The following is a 24,788-nucleotide window of genomic DNA, read 5'->3' as shown; positions in this document are numbered from 1 at the left end:
AGAAGCCCATCAATTGCTCCCGGACGAGTCGCAAATGAAGTACCAACGATTTCCTAAGAGACTCTTTCCATCCTCATGGCAGAAGAGGGGAGGGGTAGCGATCCTTCTCAGCCACTCGGTAGCTCTATCACAGGTCACAGTCAAGCGTGACCTGGGGGGCAGGTTGTTATTGCTCAAAGGGCTCGTGGGTGAGCTCCAAATCACTATTGCAGCTATATACTGCCCGAATGAAGCTCAGGACCGATTGTATCTTCTTTCACCGAAGGCAGGCTACTGATCGGGGGGACTTCAACCTCGTCCCAGACCCCAACGCTGACAAAACTCTCCCGCCCTCCAAACCGGACTTCTCAAAAGTGCTGGGGTTCACGGAATTCCTGAGGGGGACCGAAACGATCGACGCATGGAGGCTGGCAAATTATAAGGCCGGGGACTACACCTACTTCTCACATGTCCAAGGAGGCTTCTTGAGGATAGATCTCTTGCTGGTCTCAAGTGCCCTTTTCCCCTGCATCGCTGACATCCACATCGGTCTGCGGTTCATCTCAGATCACGCTCCTGTGATAGCGCGGCTGCAGACGGAAGGCCTACTGCTCCACCGCAGAGGACCTGGAAGCTTCAAGACTACATCCTCTCTGACCTGACAGCTAGCCGAGAGCTGTCGCAAGCCCTCGTTAAACACTTCGCAAAAAAGGCAGGCCAGGGATCCTTGGAAGCAATGGTATGGGACGCTATGAAAGCGGTGATTCTGGGTATATCCATGGACTGCGCAGCAGTGCATAAGCATAGGCATCAACTCAAATTAGCGGAACTAGAGGCTGAGGTAGCGAGCAAGGAGGCAAGCTATAAAGGGCGCCAGTCAGCAAGGGCTCAGATGGATCTCGGCAAAGCCAAAGTAGCCCTCGAGATGCACCTGGCAGACCAAACGGCCCGCGCCCTAGCGTACACAAAGCAGTATTATTATGTGAAGAGTAACAAGGCCAATCGTCTGCTGGTGCACAAACTCATGAAAGTACACACAAGGAATAATATCGTAGTCCTTCAAGACCGCAAAGGGAAGCCCTGCTGCATAGAATTCGGAAAGCTGGCCATTGTGACCGAACACCAAAGGAGTGTGATGTCGGGGACTCTCACGGATGAAGAGTCACAAATCCTCTACTTGCAAGCTACCCCCAGGCCGGCACGACACCTGCAGGCTGACTCCTTGGAACTCCCCATCTTCTCTGAGGAGGTGACCGATGTCATCCGCTCAATGAAGAATACAGCCCCAAGGCCTGATGGCCTGTCCGCACCATTTTATAAGAAATACATCCACATCCTGGCAGCCCACATGGTTTCCCTTTTGAACAGCTTTCTGGAAACGGGATGCGTCACCCCCTCCATGAAGGAATCGGTCACGGTCCTGATTTTGAAACCAAAGGGGAACCCGGAACTCTGCTCATCATATCGCCCCATTGCACTGATGAATGTGGACTCCAAAATCTTCTCGAAGCTTTTGGCATACAGGCTCGCGGGAATCCTCACGGATCTCGTTCATCCGGATCAAACAGGATTCATCCCCGGCCGCAATACTTCAGATAACACCAGGCACGCCCTGAATATCATTGAGTCTGCCAACAGAACGGGAGAGGTACTGGCGATACTGTCGCTCGATGCGCACAAAGCTTTTGATATGCTCGACTGGGGCTACATGGGCAAGACACTGGAACATTTTGGGGTGGGACCTAGATTCCTGAAATGGACTGCGGCAAACTACCAACACCCCACCACGACTCTAAGAATAAATGGCACCAAATCTCCCAAGATTAAGATCACTAGAGGCACGCAGCAGGGCTGTCCCCTGTCCTCGCTCATTTTTGCGATGTCCATGGGAACATTTGCAGCGAAAATTTGCCAGAATCCACTGATCTAGGGCTTTAGGTTAAAAAAAGAAACCTACAAGTCAGCCCTGTACGCGGACGATGTGCTGCTCACATTAACACACCCGGAAACGTCCCTCGCGGCCCTCTGGGTGGAGTTGGATAGCTTCAAAGCTGCCTCGTGGTGCTCCATCAACCTCACAAAGTCCACGGCTATGGCCATTAACATCTCTAGAGCGGTGGCTGAGGCCCTGTCGGCCAGTTTCCCGATCCCATGAGCCAGATCTCACTTTAACTACCTGGGCATTCAACTGCCGAGGCTCACAGGCCGCACTTACAAGCTAAACTTCAAGGTAAGAAGCCATGCATCATCAGACGGGTCCTACTCAGAAACCCGGCGTCTGGGGGCCTGTCGGTCCCGTAGGTGGATAGGTACTGCCTCGCAGCGCAGCTCTCGACTGCTTTCATGTGGCAGCTAGGTGTTGATAAACCCTGCTGGCTGAAGCTGGAGGAGGATTGGAGTTGCTTCCCACTGGAATCCCTCCCCCATATCGCCTGGCCCAGGAACCCCACAACCACTGGCCCCTCATGTCAACTAAGAATACAGTTGTTGGACGCAAGCGGCCAGGAAATGGAACTGCAGGAGCACAGTGGGCCCACTCACTCCGATCTGGGAGAACCCTCACTTCACCCCTGGCTTGGACCAGAATGCGTTTTCAAGATGGAAGGCAGGCGGCCTGAAATGCATTGTAGACTTCTATACGGCGGGCAACCTACTCACCTTCGAGGGCTGCAAAGAGAAATTTCAGATCCTGGAAAGCGAAAGGTTCCACTATGCCCACTTTGGCACTGGTTGACACATGACCTGATGAGAAAACAAGGGAATAGGGAGCTAACAGCGCTGGAACGCACACTAACCACAACTCTGCCTAGGGGTAAAATCTTGACCCTGTACAAGCTATTGGACAGAGCTCCTCCTGACTTGAAGGAACCTTACATGGAGCGATGGGAGCGAGACATAGGCAGAGAACTGGATGCTGCGAGCTGGAATCGAAACTGGACGAGAACACACAAGGCTTCTAAATGTGTCATAAATAAGGAAGGAGCTAGAAAGGTCTGCTACGGGTGGTACGTGACGCCAGAGATCCTGCACAAATGCAACCCCGCCATACCATCGCACTGCTGGAGAGGCTGCACAGACACTGGAACGTTGTTTCATCTCCTTTGGACGTGTCCGAAAGCGGCCCGGTTTTGGAGGGAAGTCCTGTAACAGATCAAGTCAATCACTGGGATCCGGTCATTGTCTTGTTGGGCGACACAGGAGAGGGACATTTCCTGATGTTAGGTAGGCTGGCAGACCTTTGCACGCAGCTACTGACAGCAGCCAAAATTTCGATTGCCAGGCTGTGGACACTCCCGGAGGGCCCAGCGACCTGCGTGTGGTGGGCAAAGTGTTGGGACATTGCTGCAGCCGAGAAGATCACTGCCATCCGTTTTGGTAACAAGGCTAGGTTTTATAAGATCTGGTCCCCCTTCCTAGACTACGTGCAAATGTTTTCTGGGATAGTCAGACAGCCGCCATCCCTCCGATGGTTGGTAGGGGAGGACTAGACCCCTCAGTCCTCGTTTGCAGCCGCCTGACCCACGGCCGTCTCCGGACTCAGTTCCATGTAGCGTTAATCCAAGACTGCAGCGGTCCCTCTCCCTGATCTCCCCCGAATATTTCCCCCCATCCCTGAATCCCTTCACCGCATTTGAGGTCATGTTATTTATGTTCAGTGTTTTCTGTTGTTCGCTTTGCATTATGACAGGAATATTGCATGAAGCGTGTTTGATTTACAAAATGGCAATAAAAATAATTGTTGGAAAAAAATGATGGGTTTTCTTGAATGATGTACTTAGTTAGAAATGTCCAAAAATGTTTTTTTCCAATGAATGTTCTGCACAGAAATTCTTAAATTATGTGACTAGTCATGTTTGCTTAAATTATGTTTTTCCTAAATAGGAAATTGTTGTGTGCTAGTGGGATGTTGGGAATTGATATTTGAACTTAATTGGTGCACACTTTCAGAATGGCGTTTGATCACCCCCATTTCTGTTTAGTTTAGTACATCCCCAAATTATTATAATTCTGTGTTTGAGCACATGTGTATATGCTGAGTGGATGTGTATTTGAGTGCATGTCTTGATGTTGTTATGCAAGTATAACGATACATGGATAGAAGTTTTTGAGGTTATGTTTGGATGTTAACGTGTGTGCATGTTCTGTTGTGACATACATGAAGTTACTTGTTGCGATGTGTGCGTGTGAGGTAGCACGAATGGAGTAGTGGTTGCGGCACACATGCTGGCCAGATGTGGCGCCATGGTTTAAACCTGTGTTGATATTCGAGTTGTAATGAAGTTTGGAACACGCTCTTATTAGTTGAATCCCATGTAGAGTGTTAATAAGCCACAAGAGACACTAGGAAAAAGTGTCTGCTGAGATGTTTATGGAGACTGATCAAATGTGTTTTGACATGTCATGTATGGGGATGGGCCCCATGCAGCAGGAAGGATGTGTGGCAGTAAATAGGATAGGTGTCCCCATCTGTGTTGCTAGATTGTGCCTATTGAGTGGTAAGAAAATAGTTTCCTCGGCACACCTTAATTTGAGAATTAGTTGAGCAAGTTATGGGGCACACAGAGTTTTTATGCAAGTGTGTTTTAGTTTTGAGTAGAGTTTTGTTGGGTGACAGTATGACCCGGTGAAGCTTCAAACACTGGCAAGTGATTTAGTGGAATGTATTTATTCAGCAATTTTAAATTAACATTTTTAGCAAGCACTATGTTTTCACCTTTTTAGTGCTTGTGTCTAGTCTTCGCACAGTTTGGTCTGGGCATACCCTACACACCACGTCTTTTGCTCTTGTCTTGTGAGTCACTTTTCTATATTTTTCATTACTCTTGTGTGTTGGAGAGAGGTGGTGTCAGTGGCTAGCAGTGTTGGTGCTAATTGGTCTTGTATACAGGGGTTATTTGTCTTGTTCTGCCTACACATGTACGGGATCCCGAGTCGTTGAACAAATAGAAATTCCCCTGTCTCAGGATACCGCAGGGCATGGAATCTGCCTTGCGAGCGCCAAGTGTCCGAAATCTTTTCGTGTTTGTACAAGATACAAGATGGCTGCCCTTACCCAGTGCGAGAAGGGATGCCTACCTAAGTCATAGTCTCGCAAAAACGGATCACTCTGCAGCACCGTAGAACGTCGGACAGGCACGTGAAATGTAACAGTACTCCTGATTAGGAGAAAATACGTTAAACAAGCCAGGGTAAGATAGCTCAGCGGGTTCGGCTGTCGCTGCTGTGTTCTGACTGTGATGTGCAGGTGGCAGGTTTGAATCCCGGCAAGGCCAACTCAGCCTTTCATCCTTCCGAGTTCGATACATTTTGGTCAGGTGATATTGTATGTAAATATATGCTGTGTAGGCGCTATATAAATAAACAAATCATCATTATTATCACTATTGGATTTCATCTGTTTATTACAACAGAAGTGAGCACATTGGGTATTGTTGGCTACAGCATTTCCAGTTGTCATTCCAACCACGAAGACTGCTTCTTGGAACCCCTTTCTTCTTGTAGCAATGTTTTGGCAAAATGTGGTGGCTTACGGCACCAAAAAGCACCAAAATAAAAACCATGATGATACTAGGTTTTTGTGCATTGAATTTCCCATAGCCCCAAAAAAACGTCCCTTTCAGGAAGCTTATCTCGAAATTGTCTGCTTACATTTTTGCAACACACCTAGCCCTTAATGGCAGGAGGTGCAAGCAGCAATCCAGCCTTCCCCAGCCACTTAACAACTCACTAAGTAGCACTCGCTCAGCCCATCGATTGTAGGTGGTTCGGTGTCAGATTAGTTAATAAAGCAACATCCTATTTGTAAAGGATAGCGGAAGAAGAGGAATTATCATTTTCAGGAAATAATAATAACAATTTGGTGATTTAAAGTGAGCCTCACGCAGCTCGGCTTCTAAGCACTGCAATAATCAATCACATTAATATATCCCACCCAGAATACTTAATTTATCGACCTCAGAAGTATGAAGGTCTGAGTAGGTCCGACCAAGGTTGTGAATGCTTGTTGGACGGAATTGTACTGTTCCTGAGGGTAGTGAGTTGTGCATGACCTGTCTGGTCACAGTTTGATGTGAGTGCTGCAGATATAAATATATATTGTTTGACATATAGTTTATTTTTATTTAAACCTTTGTCATTCTCAATTGACTCTAATATGTACAAATCGATTAAAAGAAAGAGTACAAAGAAAATTTAAATTAAAAAACAAAGGAAAAGTACAGAAAGTTTAAAAAATATTGTAAGTAATTTAAAATTGTAGGCGTTTTACACCCTCCCCAGTCCTTACATGTAAAAGGAAAGATTCAGTGCCTGGAAAAATGTCCAACATGTTCGCTTTACAAAGGTACTGACATATTAATACAGAAGAGGCTTTCAAGATCATATATGTTTTGTTGGTTAATCATTACACTGGTTTATCTTGCAGGAATACGGTTTCCAAATATGCTATTAGTGCGAATGTCATTTTGTTATTTTCTCCTTTATATATATATTCCCACCAGTCCGATAAGCTCCTAGACGGGGTGGCAAATATTAAACATCTAAGATGGTTTGTTCTCCTGTGTATACGCTCAGGGCATGACAGCGTTAGATGTTGAAGTGTCTCCACTGGTGCTTTACACAGTCTACACTTTCTAGTACCATCTAAGCTCTTCCCTCTCGAATATAGTATCTGGTTGGTCGGTAGGAGATTTAGCCAGAAACGTAGGAAAAGGTCCCGATGTTCTGCACAAGGAAATTTGTTCAGGTATTTCGGAAGAACATTGACTGATCTTATATTAAGATTTTGATTTGTATATAACTTGTATTGGGATTTTTCTGATTCAGTCTTTATCCAGTCCCATATTTTTAGTTTTTCTGCATTTGGGTTTGTTTTCAAGATTTCAGTTCTATATTGATTTCCGCAATGATTGCTAGACAATGTTGAAACCACTGTTTTTGTACACCGTCCATTTGGTTGTTCTCTTTACATAAAAACATATAGGATTGGATTGGCGTGTCTTGTATGATGAATTTTCGGAAAAGAGACAAGGACTTCGATACGACCACCGAGTAGATTGAAGCTAACCCTAGCTCGTGTCTTACATCACTTCGAATACCGCCCATTGCTTTCATAGAAAGCAGAGAGCGGTTTCAGCACCATACACAAGGATTGGAATAACTTTCTGTCTATAAAATATTATGACTGGTATTAAGGAAATTGCTCCATATCTTCTGTGTATTATGGCTCCTTGGGTTGTTAGATTCTTCATTTTTGATCTTAGTTCTTTGATGGTTTATCGCATATGCTTTGATTTATGTTCACTCCGAGATATCGCATGTTTTGAACTTGAGCTATGGGTCTCTCTCAAATACCAGCTGAATGTTTGTTTTCTTTTTCTTCCTTCTGTTTGTTCTAGGATCATAATCTATGGGCATTTTTGGGCATTTATTTTTAGCCCGTTTCTTTGGATGTATAGATCTGGTCTATTATGATGAGGTCATCCGCATAAAACATCCAGCTCACACTATTGGCATTTATTTTTGGAGGGACGGCATCAACTTCTTGTAGTGTTTCTTTCATATCAGATATGAAAAATGTAAACGATTCTGCTCATAATGGGAAGGAAGGTAGGGATGTTGTTACTTAGTAAGCCTTTGTTATTTAACCTGATTCTAATCGAGGTATTTGAATACAAGGCTTTTATTGGTCCTAGACTGTGACTCAAGCATTTCCATTTGGTCATCTTTCTCCACAAAAGGTTTCGGTGTTATGTCAGGAGATATTCCTTGACAAAGTAACCAGAATCCTGACTTCAAGTTGTTGAACGCGTCGTGTAGAGGACGAATTCTTTTTGTCAATGTACCCAACAGAGATGTAGAAGAAACTCTCTGACCAGTCAATTGACCAAAAGATGATTGTCAACGAACCCAAGAGAGATGTAGCAGCAACTCTCTGACCAGTCAATTGACCAAGAGATGAGAGGACGTCACGGGAACCAGTCAACCTGTAAAGGAACCGTATGTCAGTGGCAGAAGACAACTTGAATAGCAATGCGCACACAAACCCACCTCAAGTACCTCAATATAGACTATAGTAGACTGACTGGTAATTCAGAATGGAAGGTGGCGTCAGATTTCTAAGGGGACAAGAATAGCCAGTAAGTAACCGGAACCATACAGCGACCAAATATAGAATCAGAAAGAAAGGAACAGTCTTACCGGATGAGAGTTTCCCAGGAAGTTCAAAAATAGATTGAAGAAACCAATGAAGCGCAGGAGTGATCCAGAAGCAATGTGATCCACCTACCCACCGCCGGCACGAGGACGCCTAAACAAGAATCCAGCAAACAGCAATGTCCACCTGAAACCGACGGCACGCGGACGCCTAGTATAAGTCTCCAGTTCCAAGGGGAAACGAGGAAGTTAGTAGAAATGTTCCAGTAGCAGCAGAATGAAGGACGTAGATGGTAGCACCAGCCAAAACTTAACAAGGAGAAATCCGTAAAGTGTTCCAGGAGTCGAAAACCAAGCGGGCAAAATTCGAACAGACGTCCGTGATCCGTAACAATTCCAAAAAGCAGTTCCGAGGGTCGAGACAACAACAAGAGGGCACAGAAACAGGAATCCAGTAGGCGGTCCGGGTCAAAACACAAAGTACAACAGGAGTAAGGTCAGATACGTAGCGGCAAGAGAAATAACAATTTCAGAAGCAGCGAGTAGCGGGAGGCGGGGTATAAGAAGGAAAAACAAAAAAGTCACGTGAGGTTCTAAGGATGTGTAAAGACACGTGACCTCAGGTATGCAGAGTGACTGCGTTTCCATGGCAAAGACCAGCGCTGCTTCAGATACACCGAACGAACTGGCTGAGCAAACTTCCGTGTTCTGAAGAAGCGTCTCTGTGACAAAAGCGAAGGAACCCCAGGTGTGGAAAGCAAACGAGTAGGAGAGGAAAGATTGCCAGTATGCCTCCCTGATTTACGAATCCTGACAGCATCCTCCCCCAATGAAGCATCATCCCCACGAGAGGCCAAGAATCGAGACATGAGATCAGGAGCATGGATATTGGAGGCCGGTTCCCAGGTCCTGTCTTCCGGACCATAACCCTTCCAGTCCACTAGAAACAACTGCTTGCCCCTGACTGTCTTGACATCCAGTATAGCCTGCACCTCATACTCCTCTGTACCCTGAACCATAACAGGTGGTGGATGAGGGAGAGCAACAACCGGCGAGAGGCAAGGTTTGAGCAATGCGACATGAAAAACTGGATGAATTTTCCAGGATGACGGGAGATCCAGTTTCACAGCAACCGGATTCACCAATGAAAGCACAGAAAAAGGACCCACAAAACGAGGTAAAAGACATCGGCGACCTGGTAAACGAAGATTCTTGGTGGACAACCACACTTTGTTTCCCGGTGTATACTGAGGGGCTGGTTCTCTATGCCGGTCAGCATACTGTTTAGCTTGTTCTTTAGCTAACTTTAACTGACAAAGCACAGCCTCACGAACGGTTGTAACATCTCGTAGACAACCCTGTACGGCCGGGTTAGAAATGTCCGTGACGAGGTCCAGCGGGAGGGTCCGGGGATGTTGGCCATACATGGCAAAAAATGGCGTGGTACCGGTGGAAGTATGGGTAGAATTGTTATATGCAAACTCGGCATGGATCAGCACCAAAAACCACGATTCCTGGAAAAGCAATGTAAGACAGCGCAAATATTGCTCAAGGGTGGCATTGAGCCTTTCTGTCTGACAGTCAGTTTGTGGGTGGTAAGCACTGGAAAAGCGGTCGTCGATGCCCAATGAACTAGTAAGATGCCTCCAGAATCTTGAGGTGAATTGAGACCCTCTATCCGATATGATAATATCAGGGAGACCGAAATCACGGAAAACATGACGTAGAAACAGATCTGCAAGAGCAGGAGTAGTAGGCAAACCTTGGCAAGGGACAAAACGAGCATGTTTGGTGAAATAGTCCACGATAACCCAAACCGTATCAAAACCTTGAACAGGCGGGAGCTCAACAATAAAATCCATGGATATCATTGACCATGGACGTTCAGGGACCGGTAACTGGGCACAGATAGAACAAGCGGAGACATATACAGCGACGTCTCGTTGTACAGACGGCCACCAACTCAAGCGACGTAACAAATCCTGGGTCTTGCGTCTCCCTGGATGTGCCGCCAGCAAGGAATCATGGCACCATTGAATTGCCGTGCGCCGTGTAGCCAAATCGGGTAAGTACAGGCGACCTTGAACATAAGGTAAAGAGTTGACGATGTCCATGTTATGTTCTTTCAACTCACTTGGTTCTGACACCACCCAGTCCTGGATGGAAGAGACTAGTGAGGGTTGTAAGGTACAGGCGCAAACTACCTGGTGACTCTGGAGTATAGTACCCCCCCAGGAACGCAACGCGTTTCCATGCAGTCTTGACAAGGCATCAGCCTTGGAGTTCAAAGGTCCAGGACGATATGTGAGTGTAAAGTTATACATGGAGAAGAACTCATGCCATCTGGAATGACGGGCCGTGGTACATTGTAAGGATTGTAAGGCCAGAAGATTTCTGTGATCAGTGTATACTTGCACAGGTAAGACTGCCCCCAGTAAGTGGTGTCTCCAGACAATGAAGGCATCCCTTACGGCCAAGAGCTCCAATTCAGAAACAGTATAATTCTGTTCGTAAGGGGTGAGTTTGCGTGAATGATAAGCCACCGGGTGGCGCAAACCAGTGTCTCTACACATTTGAGACAGAACTGCGCCGACCGCAACCTCAGACGCGTCTGCCTCCACAAAAAATGGTTGGGTCGAATCTGGATGTTGAAGCACTGGTGCAGTGGTAAAGGCTTGCTTTAAGGTGTCAAATGCTTGTTGAGCCTCAGTATGCCAAACAAACGGCCGTTTATTACTGGTCAAAGCAGTGAGTGGAGCCACTGTTTCAGAGAATGAACGAATGAACCGACGATAGAAATTAGCAAAGCCAAGGAAAGATTGTAATGCTTTAATAGTAGAAGGAATCGGCCAGTCCAACACCGCCTGAACCTTGACATTGCTCATCTTTATGCCAGTATTAGTTATATCATAACCAAGGAACTCTACCTCGGTAACATGAAACAAGCACTTTTCTAACTTGGCATATAAGCGATTTTCACGAAGACGTTGCAAAACTGCAGATACATGATTTACATGTTCTTCATAGGATGAGGAGTATACCAAAATGTCGTCAAGATAGACAACGACGTGACGATCCAACATGTCGCTGAAAACATCATTGATAAACCTTTGGAAGGTAGCCGGAGCATTGCACAAACCAAAGGGCATAACTAAATATTCGAACAACCCATATTTGGTTTTGAACGCTGTTTTCCACTCATCTCCTTTCCTCATTCTGACCAAATTGTATGCTCCGCGTAAGTCAAGTTTGGTGAAGAATTCAGAAGAACCCAGTTGGTCTAGGAGCACAGAAATCAACGGAATAGGGTATTGGTTTCTGATGGTAACAGCATTCAGTTCGCGATAGTCTATGCAAGGTCTCAGATCTCCCTCTTTCTTTGGCACGAAGAAGAGCGGAGAAGCGGCAGGGGAACGAGAAGGACGGATTAAACCATTGGCTAGGGCTTTATCCAAATACTCCTTCAAAACGAGGTTCTCCTTTTGAGTGAGAGAATATATGCGTCCTGAAGGTATCTTTGCGCCATCCAGTAAGTCTATAGGGCAATCGTAGGGACGATGAGGTGGAAGGGTGTCGGCCCCTATCTTATCGAATACATCCTTGAACCCGTCGTATTCTTTAGGCAAGGCTGAGGTAACGCCACCAACCACCGCGGCCGTATCCAACAAGGAGATGCAAGGACCAGAAGACTTCCCAGATACTGACAGACAGTGCTTTTTGCAATGGTCTGAAGAGAACGTAATACAACCAGACTGCCAATTGACCAATGGGTTGTGATGCACCAACCAAGGTAACCCCAAGATGATCTTATATTGAGGTGCGGAAATGAAGTCAAAAGTGATTTGTTCCGTATGGCCAGAGTCTAATGTCATAGTGAGTTCAATGGTGCGCTCCGTGACCAGACCTGACAATAGAGAGGTACCATCCACCGCGTTGACGACCTCTGGAAACTCCTTGGGTTCTACAGGGATTTTCCATTCCTGTAAATACTGTCCGTCAATGTAATTCCCCGTGGCACCGGAGTCCAAGACAGCAAGGACAGTCCATGGACTGGCAGACTGAAAAGCTAGAGTAGCTGGGACAAAAAATAGTACGGAGCGTCTGGAGTCCTGACCTAGTTTGCTCGGCAATGGGACTCCAACTATTGCCGGGCCCTGGAGTTTCCCTGTTTCTTGGGTTTTTTAGGGCACTGTCTCAAGAAATGTTCAGAAGAACCGCAATAAAAGCACAAATTACTCTTTTTGCGATGTTCTCTTTCCTCCGTGGTTAATGGAACCCGTACTGCGCCTATCTGCATAGGTTCCTCGCTGCCTGGCACAGGGGTATTTATGGTAGCGGTAGCAGGAACGGGGCCCCTTTTTTCACCCTTCCGTTCTGCCCAACGGGCATCTATCTGGAGGACTAGATCCAACAATTCCGGAAACGTGGAGGGTACTACCGGGACTGTGGCCAGTATATCTTTCAGGGATTCAGAAAGACCCTTATAAAACAGGGCTGCCTTTTTCTCATCAGGCCAACCGGCTTCTGCTACCAACTGATCAAATCTAGCCAGATAATTCAATAACGTAGCGTCACCTTGTTGCAAAGAGAGAAGTTCTAGATCGGTGGCCTGGGTCTTATACCTGGTATCAAAAACCTGTGACAAGGCTTTAATCAATGCGTCACAATCATAAAGTAGGTGGCTTCCCTGCTCCAACAATGGATTAGCCCAAGTTGCCGCTGTGCCACCTAAATACGACAGTACGAACGCTGCCTTGGTAGTGGAATCAGGGAATGAAGTAGGGCGGCAGAGGAAATGCAATCGACACTGATTAATAAAGGTCCGGAATGTTTTTGGATCCCCGTGAAACCGCTCCGGTGGAGCCAGAGGGAATTGGGCAGCGAGAACAACGGGAGCGCTCTCGGAGTTAATAGGAGCGGATCCCGAACCGGCACCAGAACCAGAAGGGAAACCTGGGGTGCCAGCCCCAGCAGAGTAAAGGCCCACTCGCAACTCATGGATGTTGCGTTGTGTTTCCTCAAGAGCTGCTGTCATGTCAGCCCGTAAATCAGCCACTAGTTGAGCCAACGTGGTTAACGGGTCACCTGTGACGTCCATAATAAGGCTTCTGAATATGTTATGTCAGGAGATATTCCTTGACAAAGTAACCAGAATCCTGACTTCAAGTTGTTGAACTCGTCGTGTAGAGGACGAATTCTTTTTGTCAATGTACCCAACAGAGATGTAGAAGAAACTCTCTGACCAGTCAATTGACCAAAAGATGATTGTCAACGAACCCAAGAGAGATGTAGCAGCAACTCTCTGACCAGTCAATTGACCAAGAGATGAGAGGACGTCACGGGAACCAGTCAACCTGTAAAGGAACCGTATGTCAGTGGCAGAAGACAACTTGAATAGCAATGCGCACACAACCCCACCTCAAGTACCTGAATATAGACTATAGTAGACTGACTGGTAATTCAGAATGGAAGGTGGCGTCAGATTTCTAAGGGGACAAGAATAGCCAGTAAGTAATCGGAACCATACAGCGACCAAATATAGAATCAGAAAGAAAGGAACAGTCTTACCGGATGAGAGTTTCCCAGGAAGTTCAAAAATAGATTGAAGAAACCAATGAAGCGCAGGAGTGATCCAGAAGCAATGTGATCCACCTACCCACCGCCGGCACGAGGACGCCTAAACAAGAATCCAGCAAACAGCAATGTCCACCTGAAACCGACGGCACGCGGACGCCTAGTATAAGTCTCCAGTTCCAAGGGGAAACGAGGAAGTTCGTAGAAATGTTCCAGTAGCAGCAGAATGAAGGACGTAGATGGTAGCACCAGCCAAAACTTAACAAGGAGAAATCCGTGAAGTGTTCCAGGAGTCGAAAACCAAGCGGGCAAAATTCGAACAGACGTCCGTGATCCGTAACAATTCCAAAAAGCAGTTCCGAGGGTCGAGACAACAACAAGAGGGCACAGAAACAGGAATCCAGTAGGCGGTCCGGGTCAAAACACAAAGTACAACAGGAGTAAGGTCAGATACGTAGCGGCAAGAGAAATAACAATTTCAGAAGCAGCGAGTAGCGGGGAGGCGGGGTATAAGAAGGAAAAACAAAAAAGTCACGTGAGGTTCTAAGGATGTGTAAAGACACGTGACCTCAGGTACGCAGAGTGACTGTGTTTCCATGGCAAAGACCAGCGCTGCTTCAGATACACCGAACGAACTGGCTGAGCAAACTTCTGTGTTCTGAAGCAGCGTCTCTGTGACAAAAGCGAAGGAACCCCAGGTGTGGAAAGCAAACGAGTAGGAGAGGAAAGATTGCCAGTATGCCCCCCTGATTTACGAATCCTGACACTCGGTCTACACTGTCGAAGGCCTGTGCTAGAACTTTTGGTTGCAATAAATATTTTTCTGCTTCCTTTAAGCGATCTTAGCTTATGGAAATGGAGTATAAACATATTTAGACAGCATCCAACGCCTTTAACAAGTCCTGTCTGTCTTTTGTCGAATCAACTTGATCGCAGTACCCATTCCTTAAGTCTTAGTAGAATAATGGAGGCAAATATTTTCCCCAGTACATCTAGTAACATTATTGGGCGATAGTTCTTAGGACCTGAACTCAGATCTTTCTTAAAAATGGGGATTACAATTGCTGTATTCCAAGATTCTGGTACTTTGTTCTTGCAGACAATCTCTTTGAATAATACCATACAAAAATCAGCCCATTCTTCAACATTTTCTTTTAACATAAAGTTTGATAACCCGTCTGGTCTAGGTACATGTGAGTTACTGGTTTTGTTAATTAGGGTGATGATCTCTTGTCTATCACATTCTAGTTTCCATTTACTCTGTGATAATAGGGTACCGTAGACAACATCAGTTGCAGTTTCTCCAAATAGTGTGCTGAAAAACTGTACCCAGACATCCTCTTCTACTGCGTTACGTTGCAAGACTCGCTGATTTCCTCCTATATCATTTAAGCACTAACCACAAGCATCTAGAATCATTTGACACTAGAGTTTTTAGCATCTGTTCTGCATCGTTTTGGTTAATGATCCATTAGCAGTTCCATTTGCAGTTTTGATATTTCTGTCCACGTTTTTTAATCTGGCTTTTGATTAGGGTTCTTTGTTTTAATTTTAAGTTTCTTAAGTCTCGGTACAATTCTCGTTTCTTTTCTGCGATCTTTTGATCATTTCTGTGTCTCGGATTGAATGGCGTTTTTAGAACGAGTTTGATAGTTATTTGGAAATCACTGAATAGAGGCAGGTAGTTTGGATTCATTGTTTTTTCTTGTGTTGCTTTTTGGTAATGCTTAGTCACGTGCTGGATCTCATGTGCCTTCATTCAGAGCCAATTTCTACCTGGTTCAACTTCGATGGAATCTGCCCAGCTTTTTCTTTTACCCTTGATTGACTTAAACAAGCACATTTTCACCAGATCATGATCGCTAGAAGTTGTTCTGACTATTCTTAGAGATTCTAACAACTGATGCATATTATTGGACACATAAAATTATCTAGAGTTGACGATTGGTTCCCTCTTCGCCATGTTGGGGTCGCTGGAACGTCTCGGGTAGTTTGACGATTCAAGAGATGTAAATCTCGTTCTTTAGTTTCTGTCATCCTTTTATATACTCTTGAGACGTTTTTAAACATGTTCTTTTTGTTGCTTTTTCCGTGGATTGGCATGATGTCTTGCTGATGTTTGAGACAGTTCATGTTTAAATTGCCAAATATGACTAACAGAGCATTATGAAATTGGATTCTACAATTATCCAGTGTCGTCGTGGCTTCAATAAGAAAGCATTCATATTTCCGCGCCATCAGGCTCCAGTATAGATTTAGAACTATAATGAATGTTGCTACATAATCTTCCAGTTTCTCTTTCTCCAATACTACCAATTGCATGAAATGATTTGGATTCCTTTTCTCAACAATTTTGAGACCCGTTCCAGCTTTTATTAGAGTTATAAGACCGGCAGATGGCCTTCTTTGTCTGTTTTTCTTTGCAGGGTTTATCAGTAGTGTATAACCTTATACAAGAGGCAGTGATGCCATCCATGTTTCTTGGAGACACAGAATATCAATTGATTTCAAATGTAGACACTCGCTGTTAAAGAGATGTTTGAAGCCTCTTGTATTCCAGCTCCTGATTGTCATTGTTTCTGTAATCTTTTGATCCGGGCACTATTGCTTGCTGGGAGAATTGAGTGATTTGGATAACCAATCCCAATAAGTCTCTGTGGTAGTATTCATGGTCTTCTCGGTCTGAAGGCTTATTTCTCTTTTCTTCTCATTGAAATTTCTGAAGGTAATTTTGATAGGGACTGCAGGAACTTCAACCTTTGATTCGTGTTCCATGGGGCCTTGCAAAATTGGTCAATATGCAGGAATCCGGGAGTCAACATTGACACATGTGTTTTCCTCAGCTACACATCTCAGGTCCGCTTCTACCAGTGGGCAGGACTCTGCCGACTCTGTGTTGGGAATCGTCAACAACCGGCCCACACCATATGTCTGATGGCAGGCTGGCATGTCGTCGGTTCCACATTGCTGCAAACAGGTATGACGCTGGCACTGCTGATGCGGGCACTGCTAATGGGGAAAAAGGGTATGTCGTCAGTAGTCAGGACGTTTGGGTACAGGGCTGATTGTGGCGTTCTGTATATCCAGAGCATGTCTTTCTCTTTATTGGCAGTATCAGCAGTAACAACAATGTTCACAGTGTCCGCCATAGTCATGCAACAAAGTTTCATTTTCAGAAACTGACATCATCCTGTTTTTCAACTCACCATGTCTGATGAAATTCTACGCTTGACTGCGTGTTCATTGGGAGACGGCCATGTTGCAAGACACTTTTAGGTTGCTCGGCCTAGGCATGGCCAAAATGCCAAACACCAAAAACAGCACAAACAGCCACTATCCGCCGCTCCATGCCGTTGTGTGGGGCAAAGGCTGTTTTTTAAGTGGATGCTCCTCCTCCAGCAGATAGCCACAGTACACAGACTGTACAGCAAAGTCCACAGCAGGGTCCTCAGTACAAACGGCAACTCTCTGTGACTCTGTGCCATTCCGCGGGCTGAAGGCTGTTTTCTATGTGGGTGCTCCTCCTCAAGCAGATAAACACAGTAAACAGACTGTGCAGAAAAGTCCTCATCAGGGTCCTCAGCACAAACAGCCACTTTCCTCCACAATAAGTAATTCTGCACTGTAATAAGCAAACCTCTTCAAGCCAGTCTGCTTGTTTCCAGTTATGATTGTCTGCCAGACTCTCGCCGGTGTTGGTATGGTGGCATTATATAGTGTGCAAATACAGCAGTGCTGAAACCATTTACAAAAAACTATTGTGCAGTTGTGTAATATTCTATATACTGCAGAATATACCATTGTATATTAAAGTTGCAATTCACTAGTATGATTTCTACTTGAAATGACTGCAGTTTAGCTGTGAATAATATAGAACACTAATATCATAATATTGTGCTATACCCAGGGGTTAAGGGGGGTAACAGCACGGCAGCCGTGGTTGAAGGCCCGAGCGAAGTGAGGGCGTTTAACGAGGGCACTGGGACGTCACCCCCTAGTATAGCCCATGGAAGGGGTTACTAACACCATTAGCATCCCTGGTTAACAGTCCGGTAAACCGGGGGTGCTGATAGTGGGGTCGTTTGGTTTATAGTGACTCCTTCGGAAAAAAACGGTCGACATGCTAAAGCAACGAAAACAAACAGTCGAATGCCAAAGCATCGAGAACATATATTTTATATGTAAAAGTGCTATTCCATCGAAACCAGTCCATCGACAATATACATGGACTAGTTTCAATGGAATGCACTTTTACATGTAAAAAGTAGCATTTCCATACATTTTTGTGTAACTTTAAAACGTTACATTGCGCTGTCCAGTGCTGAAATTTCAGCACTAGCCAGCCCCTTGTAACGTTAAAATAAAATGTATATTGGGGGATCCCCCCGATCTCCTCCAACCCCCAAGCCTACCCCCCAACCCTAACCCAAGCCCCAACCCTAACCCTAGCCCTGGCCCCAACCCTAACGCTAACCCTAATGTAACCCTTAAACTAACCCAAGCCTCAACCCCAACCCGAACCTTAATTTAACCCTTAAACTAACCCTAGCCCCAACCCTAACCCCAACCCTAACCGTAGCCCCAGCCCTAACATTAATTTAACCCTTTAAACTCACCCTAACACCAGCCCTAACCCTAATTTAACCCTTAAACTAACCCAAGCCACAACACAAACCCTAATACTTACCATTACATGTCGATGAAACCATCACATTTTTTTAAATGACATGGCCATTCAATGGAATGGTATTTCGATGGAAAAAATGTGATGGTCTGACATTCGATGGTTTGGGTTTAGATGGAATGACCGGATACCAGGTCTTTTCCATGAATGAACGGGATGCCCCATCGCGTCCCGTTCAATCATAGAAAATACTCTTCCAAGATGGCCACCACAGAGATGGAAGGTGGGGCTCCTTACGGAGATCCTCTTCCATTTCTGTGGCAGCCGTCACAGGATGACGGAGAGAAGCTGCGGTGGCGACGGGCGATGCCGCCACAACCGTCAGGTGAGTAGGGCTGGGGAGGATGGTTGGGGATATTTTTTTTAAAAGGGAACGGAGGGGGAAAAAGTCTGCGGGTTCCGTGGAACGCAGACTGTCATTAGTGGTTTCAGGCCACGATCCACAGAACCCTCTGTGCCCAGTGCTAATTGGGTTTCTCTTTTGGAAGGTCTGGATATGTATAGGCTTTGGGGATGGCGAGAGGGGGGTTTCGATGGTTTTATTTTTCTCGAACTGTATTTCAACTGTTGTTGTATCTGACTGTGTCCTCTGTTAGTATTTCTAGAAATTGTTAAAAAAAAGAAATTTTAAAAACGAACACTAATATCTACTATACATTTGTTTAAATACTGCAGTATGAACACTCTTTACTGCAGAATGTATCAGTTTTGATCCCAAACGACTGTACAGCTCTTTACTTTTCCACAGTACGCTGCCAAATACTGCAGAGTGTATTGCAGTATACTAGGTCCACAATTCATGTGCTACAGTTTCTACCAGAAATGATTGACTTTTCTCTGTGACTATTACAGGAAACTATAGTATATACCAGTGGTGCACAACCTGCCGGCCTTTCAGACATTATATGTGGCCCTCCACGTCACATGGGTTTCATGATGAAGTCAGTCATTCAGCCGCTGTAATGTCAAGTGTGTGCAACCTCTGTGGTCCAGTGTTTGTCTTTGCATCACGATATGAGCAGTTTTACTTTGATGTATTTATATGATGGGATTAAAATCATGTGTTTAAATAGAAGGGCTAATGTCATTAAAACGGTAATGTGTCCCACGTGCTACAGTAAAAAAAAAAAGTAATGAATAACAAGTAACCTAAACAATCATTTTTAAGCTCAAATGCGCTCCTTCGGCTCTAGCACCTGCTCATCATGTGGACAGTCCGGAACCACTGTGTGGGGCTTGTGTGTTACATTTGGCCGTCCAACACTGTCCAACATTGCTCAAACACTGCAGAACACAAACCATATACTACACTACTATCAATCTAAAACACTGTAGAATAAAGATTACCCCTGCTAACTGCGCAGGGAGTATTAATTCTATTAAAGACTAGGATTATGCTTCAACATCTTTATTTACTACCCTTCAGCAGTTTCAACAAACTATGTCAATCAAGAACAAAGAAATGTCCATATGACTTTCACTTCTAAAACTACAAATCCCAAAGTCTCTGTAGTCCTTCTCTCTCCAGCTCAGCTATGACCACATCCTGTCCCTGAGCTCCTCCTCTCTTTTACGTGCTCTGAATGTTCTGTAACCAAAACGTTTTCGTCCCGCCAACCGAGCAAGGACTTCTTGAACTCCAACACATTAACTTCACAATGGCTGAACTCTCGCCTTCCTTTCTACTCCATTCCCTCAATTGTTCTTCTGCTCTTCCACTAGGGAAAACATAAACATAATATCAGGGTGGAATCTAGTTTGTCATCATATCTATACACAATTACATACAATATGATTATCAAACAGTCGTGGGTGGGAACTAATGCTCGCCTCCTAGTCTTTAATAGAATTAATACTCCCTGCGCAGTTAGCAGGGGTAATCTTTATTCTATGACAAGACTGGAGGCAAGCATTATGCTTATTCAAAGCTATCCCAACACTGCACTCGCTATACTCTCAGTCGCTTTAAAATAAAATTCTCTGAAGGTACGATCATTTGCCCAGTCTGCTGCTGCCATAATATCTTGCAATGGAACCCCTGTCCTATATGCTTTGGACGCCATGGCCCCTCTCCTCACTGAATGCGCACCATACTGCTGTAAATCAATACCTGCCGCTAGCATTACTTCTCTGACCCATCTCGCTATGGTAGCTGTCTTCACCACCTGGAAAGGCTTCCTGCGCGCTATTAGCAACTGATTCATACCTTCTGCTCTGTTCTCCGCTGTCCTGGCCTCGTATTCTTTGATGCAACTAGCTATGCACCATTTGGTATTATTTGGAAAATAGGGATACTGTGGATTTGCTCGATTTAGTCCTCTGTACCACCACAAAGGTCACACCTTCTGGTCCAAATGTCCTTCTATTAATTTCTAATGCTTTAATATCTGATACTCTCTTACAGGATATGAGACATAACAGCATCACTAGTTTGGCCGATAGCTGTTTGAGAGACAAATATCTATTACTCGGCCAGCTTTCTAATAATCTCAATACTCTTGTCACGTCCCATAATACTGTATATTTGGGTGCCGGTGGCGTTTTAAACTTAGCCCCTCTAATGAGCCTACAGACTGCTGGGTGTTCACCTGCTGGCAGTCCTTCAATCGGTACGTGACCTGCGGAAATCGCTGGCCTGTACACTCCTATAGTGCGAAATGCTTTCCCATCTTTCAGCAGCTGCGCTAGAAAGTTTAGTATGGCTACTACAGGTGCAGAAATGGGATGAAAACCTCTCCCTCTGCACCAATTCGTCCACCTGGCCCAAGCCGCCTCATTGCTCCTCCTAGTTGATGGAGCCCAGGATTCAGCAATAAGTTCTGCCGCTTGCATCGAAATGCCTGGCAGTTCCCATCGTCTCCTGATATCCTGCTGGCGATGAGCGGGAGTGTCCCTCTCACTCTCAGAGGATGACATTGCCCAGCTGGGTCTGTGAGCAGTCGCTCTCTTTCCGGGAGGACTCTCGGCAGGTCTATCAAGCGTTCTATCAGCGTTGGGAACCACACTTGAGCTTTCCACAAAGGTGCTACCATGTCCAGCTCCGCTCTCTCCCTCCGACACCTCGCTAGGCACTCTGCTCAGCATCATAAACGGAGGGAATGCATAATGTTTGCCGCCTGCCCATTCGTGCAGGAATGCGTCCGTATCTTTTGCGTCTGGATCTAGCCTCAAGCTGAAATAGCTGGTTATCTGAGCGTTGAGGCGAGACGCAAACAGATCTGTGTGAAATGGACCCCATTTCCGATCAAAAATCTGAAACACTGCTGGATCTAGCCTCCAATCGCTGGAGTCCGTGAGGTATCGAGAGTTCCAATCTGCTATTACATTCAGTGCTCCGGGCAAGTACTCCGCTGTCACTGATGTCCCTGTCCTCAGGCAGTAATGACAGAAGTCCTTCACAAGCTCGGCTAGCATCCTGGACTTCGTCCCTCCTAAGTGGTTTATGTAACATACTGCTGAAATGTTGTCCATCTTTAGCAGGACGCAAGACTTCACTTTGTCTCTCGTGAACTTCTTTATCGCGAAAGAGCCTGCTAGAAGCTCTAGGCAGTTTATGTGCAGGCTCAGCTCCTCTGCGCTCCATTTTCCTCTGGTCTGTAATTCTCCGCATCGAGCTCCCCATCCTAGACGACTGGCGTCCGACTCTATCACGAGGTCCGGCCGGTCTCCGAATATGGCACGCCTATTCCAGGCGTCCATATTCGGCAACCACCATTCCAGTTCCGTGATAGATTCCTGATCTAGCGGTATTGATTGATGATATCTCAACCCTTGTTGCAGGTGTCTTATCTTCAACATTTGTAAGGCTCGATAGTGTAAAGGACCTGGAAAAATGTCTTGTAAGGAGGCTGCTAGGAGGCCCACTATTCTTGCTAGAACTCTTAGAGAGATCACCTTCTTCGCCAAACATGCCCTGATCTCTCTCATGATATCTCGTATCTTCCTTGCTGGCAGCTGCAGGGTGGCTTTGCTTGTATGCAGGACGAAGCCGAGGAAATCCAACCTCTGCACTGGCTTTGTATCTGACTTCTCCGTGTTTACTAGAAACCCTAGTGACTGCAACAGGTCTAGTACCCACTTTGTCTTATATTCCAGCGCCTCTTGATCCTCTGCAAGAAGCAACAGATTGTCCAAGTATATATTCAGCCGGATCCCTTTCTCTCGGATGGCTGCGGCAACTGGTTTCATCAATTTCGTGAATGCCCAAGGCGCTGACGCAAGCCCGAATGGCATTGTCCTGAATTGCCAGAATTGCCCCTTCCAGCGAAAAAGCCAGGAATTTCCTGAAATGCTCCTGTACCAGAATCGTAAGGTAGGCATCCTTCAGATCTAACCTGGTCAGCCAGTCTCTCTCTCTCAGGGAGTCTCTGAGCTGATGGATCCCTTCCATCTTGAAATGATGGTAGACTATCCATCCGTTCAATTCCTTCAAATTTATTACTGGGCGTACTTTCCCCTTCCTGTGAACGAGAAACATGTTGCTGAGGAAACTCGGAGCCCCGGGGCACCTTTCTATGGCTCTTTTCTTCACTAAATGCTCTAGTTCGGTATCGAGGGCCGCTTGCTCCGCTTTCGCTAGGTGCGGGCGCTGGGGTATTCTGGTCTGCACTGGGTACTGAATAAACTCTAGCTGCAGACCTCTGACGGTTTGCAAACTCCAGGCATCGCTGGAAAGTGCGCGCCAGCTTTCCCAGAACATACTTGTCCTTCCTCCCACTGGAGGATAGGTTATTGCTCTTACCTGGTGTAAACCCTTGGCCTCGTCCGAAACCTCTTCCTCGTCGCCCTCTGGTATTGCGACCTCTGGCTGGGAAGAACGTGTCTTGCTGCCTGTTCTCCCAGTACTGGGCTCTGTGATTCGAGGGTCTTCTACCTCCTTGTTGACGACCGGTCGAGCGACCCCTGTAACGACCGGTCCCGGCAAAAACTCTCTGTGGGAAGATCTTACGTATGGATGCTTGCGCTTTCTCCAGCGAAGTGTATGTGCCTACAAAGCAGCCCAATTCCTTCCCGAATGTCTCACCAAACGAGAGACCTTGTGCTGCCTCACCGGCCTCGTAGGATGCTAGGTCACTCAGCTTCGAGTCTATCTTCAGAAGCAGCCCTCTTCTTCTCTCAGAGGCTATGGCGCAGTTCGCATTCCGTAGGAGGCAAACAGCCCTTTGTGCCCATCCTGCTAGGGCCTCTGGGTCCACCTCTTTGCCTGTGTCCCTCACCCTTTCTGCCAAGTCCATGATCTTAGCTAGAGGACCGCAAAGTCCAGAACCTTCTCCTGGCAACTCTTCCATGATCTATCTCTCCCTACACGGGGGTCCTTATTGGTCTTTGAGACAAAGGTGAGCATCTTGGGGTCCAATTCGGGGGCTTCCGCCACCTTCCCCGGCAAGTCTGGTCGGGGGCATTCCGCTTGGAGACGCTGTCGTACTTCCTTATCTAGAGCTTTTCTCAGCCTTGCTGTCATATATTGAGCCACTCTCGGAGAAGGCTGCCAGTCAGAAGATCTCGGATTCCTAATGGTATCTGGGTCGAACATATCGTGCTGCTCCTCCTCGAGGTGCTTTTCTTTGCGGGCCTTTTTTCCCCCGCTGGGCTTCGCCCATTCTTCCTCGACTGGCTCCTCTGGCTCTTGAGGGGTTAGGTCCCCTTCCTCTGGCTCCTCTTCCGAGCCTGGGTCATCATCTCCTTCATTTTCTTCCCCAGGAGAGGGGGTCATGAGGTCCCGCACGGCCGGACCCTGCAAATATGCTTTCTTAAGCTCCACAAAGGCATCGGCGACCTCCGGGGCCTTATCTTCCGCCCCATCCGTAGGGCCCTGGGGGTCTGCAGAGGCTTTTCTCTTGCGGGCCTGAATACTCCCCTTAGACCCTGCTCCCGAGGGTTCAATGGGCAAGCTGCGAGTCCTCTTGGTGCTTTCTGTAGGCTGATGAAGCATTGCTTCTAGTGTCTCCAGCCTTTCCTGTAAGGGTCTCACCCCTTGAGCCACTGCATCTACTAGGGAATTCTCCAGCACCTCCTTGAAACTGGCAGCCAAGTCTAGGGACTGCTCCTCCTCACTCCATTCGAATTCCGACATGATAAGGGGTGCAGCGGGCCTTAATACCTGTGTGAAGGTGTCTTCGCTGCCCACTTCCTAGCAGATGCTTTCCAGAGTTCAATACTCTCCTTGTATATATATTTTCTTCATTATTATTATTGTCTTTTTTTCGTTTATTCTTTTATCTGTGGCTGCACCGGACTTCATAACAGTTTATTGTGCGTGTGGTGGCTTATTGTCACACACTGGGCCTCATTACAACTCAGGCGTTAAGGGTTAACGCCACCGTTAACCCTTAACGCCTGATTCTGATTTTAACGCCTGCTTTTAGCAGGCGTTAAAATCCATGGCGCTAACCTGCCA

Source organism: Ambystoma mexicanum, chromosome 3q (genome assembly GCF_040938575.1).
Source record: "Ambystoma mexicanum isolate Mex_15411 chromosome 3q, UKY_AmexF1_1, whole genome shotgun sequence".
In the NCBI taxonomy this organism is placed as follows: Eukaryota; Metazoa; Chordata; class Amphibia; order Caudata; family Ambystomatidae; genus Ambystoma; species Ambystoma mexicanum.
This window is presented reverse-complemented; position numbering follows the sequence as displayed.